The sequence below is a fragment of the Neophocaena asiaeorientalis genome, unplaced genomic scaffold (assembly GCF_003031525.2).
Source record: "Neophocaena asiaeorientalis asiaeorientalis breed wild unplaced genomic scaffold, Neophocaena_asiaeorientalis_V1.1 scaffold7, whole genome shotgun sequence".
Taxonomy (NCBI): Eukaryota; Metazoa; Chordata; class Mammalia; order Artiodactyla; family Phocoenidae; genus Neophocaena; species Neophocaena asiaeorientalis.
Genome location: NW_020185337.1, coordinates 12695156 through 12699899, shown reverse-complemented (window position 1 = coordinate 12699899; position 4744 = coordinate 12695156).

Genomic DNA, 4744 nt, shown 5'->3' with positions numbered 1-4744 from the left:
GACTGATGCCAAAGGCTTGATGGTGCAAGGGAAATAGACTTTACCAAGTAGCCTAGTCAAGTCACAAAACAAATAAGGATACAAACAACCACCAAAACATCCCCAGAGAGTAGGGAGGAAAATCATCACTCAGAGTTGCTACAATATATAATGTAAAATGGCTAGTATTTAACAAAAAAATATATGAGACATGCCACACATGATTCAGACACAGGAAAAAAGTAGGCCACAGAAATTGCCTGTGAGAGGAATGAGACATCAGATTCAACAGACACCACCAAAAACGATTAGAACTGATTAGAATTAGATAAAGGAATTCAGTAAAGTTTCAGGATACAAAATTAATACATAGAAATTTGTTGTGTTTCTATATACCAACAAAGAACTATCAGAAAGAGAAATTAAGAAAACAAGCCCATTTACAATTACATCAAAAAGACTAAAATACCTAGGAATAAATCTAAGGAGGTAAAAGACCTATACTCTGAAAACTATAAAACACTGATGAAAGGAACTGAAGAAAATACAAATGGAAAAATATACTGTGTTCATGGAGTGAAAAAACTAACGTTGTTGAAATGACCATACTCCCCAAGGCAATCTACAGATTCAATGCAATCCCTATCAAACTATAAATGGCATTTTTCACTGAACTAGAAGAATTCTAAAATTTGTATGGAAACAAACTATCCCAAGTAGCCAAAACAATCTTGAGAAAAAAGAAAAAGCTGCAGGTAGCATATTGCCTTATTTCAAACTGTACAACAAAGCTATTAGTAATCAAAACATTATGATACTGGCAAAAAACAGACACACAGATCAATGGAACAGAATGGTGAGCCCAGAAAGAAACCCACACATTTAGAGTCAGTTGATCTGTGACAAAGGAGGCAAGAATATACAAAGGGGGAAAAGAAAGTCTCTTCAAATGGTGTTAGAAAAACTGGATAAAAACATGCAAAAGAATCAAACTGAACTACTTTCTCACATTATATACAAAAATATACTCAAAATGTATTAAAGACTTAAAGGTAAGACCTGAAACCATGAAACTCCTACAGGAAAACGTAGGCAGTATGCTCTTTAACTTCAGTCTTAGCAATATCATTTTGCCTATGTCTCCTCAAGGAAGGAAAACAAAATAAAAAATTAAACAGGGCTACATAAAACTAAAAAGCTTTTTCATAGTAAAGAAAAAGGCATTCTACTGAATGACAAAAGATATTTGTAAACAATATATCTGATAAGGGATTAATATCTAAAATATACAAAGAATTTATACAATTCAACAGCAAAAAACAAACAACCCAATTTAAAAATGGGCAGAGGACCTGAATAGGCATTTTTCCAAAGAAGACATACAGATGACTAACAGGCACATGAAAAGATGCTCAACATCATTAATCATCAGGGAAATGCAAATCAAAACCACAATGAGATACCACCTCACACCTTTCAGGATTGCTATTATCAAAAAGATAAGTGTTGGAAAGGATGAGAAACACAAATCAAAACCACAATGAGGTATCATCTCACACCAGTCAGAATGGCCATCATCAAAAAATCTACAAACAATAAATGCTGGAGAGGGTGTGGAGAAAAGGGAACCCTCTTGCACTGTTGGTGGGAATGTAAATTGATACAGCCACTATGGAGAACAGTACAGAGGTTCCTTAAAAATCTAAAAATAGAACTACCATACAACCCAGCAATCCCACTACTGGGCATATACCCTGAGAAAACCAGAATTCAAAAAGAGTCATGTACCACAATGCTCATTGCCGCTCTATTTACAATAACCAGGACATGGAAGCAACTTAAGAGTCCATCGACAGATGAATGGATAAAGAAGATGTGGCACATATATACAATGGAATATTACTCAGCCATAAAACGAAACGAAATTGAGTTATTTGTAGTGTGGTGGATCGACCCAGAGGCTGTCATACACAGTGCAGTTAAGTCAGAAAGAGAAAAACAAATACAGTATGCTAACACATATATATGGAATCTAAAAAAACAAATATATGGTTCTGAAGAATCTAGGGCAGGACAGGAATAAAGACGCAGACGTAGAGAATGGACTTGAGGACACAAAGAGCGGGCAAGGTAAACTGGGACGAAGTGAGAGAGTGGCATGGACATATACACACTACCAAATATAAAATAGATAGCTAGTGGGAAGCAGCCGCATAGCACAGGGAGATCAGCTCTCGGCGCTTTGCATCCAACTAGAGGAGTGGGATAGGGAGGGTGTGACGGAGACACAAGAGGGAGGAGAAATGGGGATATATGTATATGTATAGCTCATTCACTACGCTATACAGCAGAAACTAACACACCATTGTAAAGCAATTATACTCCAATAAAAATGTTTAAAAAACCCCACTGTATTAAATGGGATTCTTGTTTCAGAGCTCTGGAATGAGCCATGCACACAGCTAATCTCATTGTGCTACAGCTACACTGTATATCAGCATATGTGTTATAGAAAGCTTCTATTGTAATTCATCATTTTATTTATAACTTTTTATAGTATTAGGATATTATTATTTGAGTCAAACAGAATAACAAAAAGAATGTCATATAAGGGATTTCAAAATCATTAAAGCAGTCTTACTTTTTCTCAAAGACTCATAAGCATCTTTAGGTGCTTCATTATTTAATTTCACAATTTTAACCATGTTATTAAGGAATATCAATACTTCAGTTAACTGTTAATGTCCATATTCATATTTTTTTTGCGGTACGCGGGCCTCTCACTGTTGTGGCCTCTCCCGCTGTGGAGCACAGGCTCCGGACGCGCAGGCTCAGCGGCCATGGCTCACGGGCCCAGCCACTCCGCGGCATGTGGGATCTTCCCGGACCGGGGCACAAACCCGTGTCCCCTGCATCGGCAGGCGGACTCTCAACCACTGCGCCACCAGGGAAGCCCCATATTCATATTTTGATGTTCTTTATACAAGGTTTAACTATAATCAAGTATAGTTCTGCATGGAGGCCATAGCTCAAGAAACAAAGCACACATAGGAAACTTTTCCACACCAAATTTAAGAGCTGTACAACCTTGATAATCAAAGTTGGTGAGAGAATCACCTGCAACAGCAATTAATTATTGAGTAAATTGGATCCCAATGTTGTTCCAATGAAATACTTACAACAATGCAGACTGTCTCTTTCCTCCCCACTCTCCTTTAGAAATGCACATATATTTATTGCTAGGTCAAAGATTTACTCAAAGATTTACTACATTTAGATGTCCAAAGAAAATGTAGTTTATTTTGTGTGTCACTGATAAGAATTTCTTTACAGTTCACACTTTTCAGCGTAGTAGAAAAAAAAAAAACATAAATTTTAGTCTAGCTGGGTAAGCACTGTGGCTGTAATCATTTAAACAGTCCTTTTAGGTAAATGCTTAGCCTCTTTAGATAAAAATGCTCAGAGTTCTACCCTGCTCTTCCCCAAGGTAGTGTCCAAGTGTTTTGCAGGGTAATATGGTAACAAAGGGAGCTGGTAACCATGCATAAATATGCTGTCCTCTAAATAATCTTTGTATTTTGCCAAGGGGTGTCTGGTATGGGTGCTGAACTCCTGTCAAGTGTAGATTTGGCTGGCATCTGGAGGACTATGACTGGTACAACTCATGGTCTTTCTTTCCCTGGTCTTGACAGGGCCTGACAGTCCTTCCTGGTTGATCTGGCCTCATTTAGTCCTCCCTGGTCTGGGGAAATGTCCTCAGGTCAGGCTGTGAGGACCATGGGTACCAGCCCCAGCAGTCAGCCCGCTGTGAGTCCTCTGCTACAAGAATACTTTGATAATTATGTGGTGTCTGAAAAACTCCCCAGCTTTAAAATTGTTTTGTTTTAATTTTAAATAAAAATTTATAGAAACATGCATAAAACATAAACAAATTGTGTGAAGAATGATTATAAAGCAAACAGCAATGTAACTACCACCCAGGTCAAAATTAGAACATTTCTAACATCCTGGAAGCCTCTATGCACCCCTACAAACCTCCTCCTCCTCCAGCTCCCAGAGGTGACCACTACCAGGACCACTGTGGCAGTTCATTTATTGTTTTCCCGTACAGATATAACACCAAAATATACACTCCTAAACAATATAATTTATAGCTTAGCTTTTCCTGCCTTTAAAATTTACACAAATCATAAGTAAACACTTGGGTTTTGCTTCTTGCCCATAATACTATTGCAAAGTCTATCCACGTTGTCACACATACCTCTATTATTTTTTCTTTTTTTTTTACTGGATTGTATCCCACTGTGTGAACATATCAAATACAACTTTTAAGTAAATTGTAGTATTTTCCATTGTTTGAACATATCAAACTTAATTTTAACGTTGGGTGGGCAATGTCTTTTCCAATTTTGTGCTATTATAAACGTCACTGCTAGAAACTCTTTGAATTATAATTTCGTACACCCAGGCACGCGGGTCTGTAGGCTAAATCACCAGATATTAAATTACTGGGATACGGACACACAAATCGTCAAATTTAGTAACTACTACAAACTGTTTTGCAAAATGGTTGTAACAGGTTGTAGCCCTACCAGCAGGCTATCAATGCTTCAGAAAGTTCCACAGGGGCATCAAGGAGCATGAGATGACACTAGATTTTATAAAGAAATATATTTATATATAGATTTATATTATACATAATATTTCATATGATATAAAACATATTATATTAATATATAATATTATATTGAATATAATTGATATA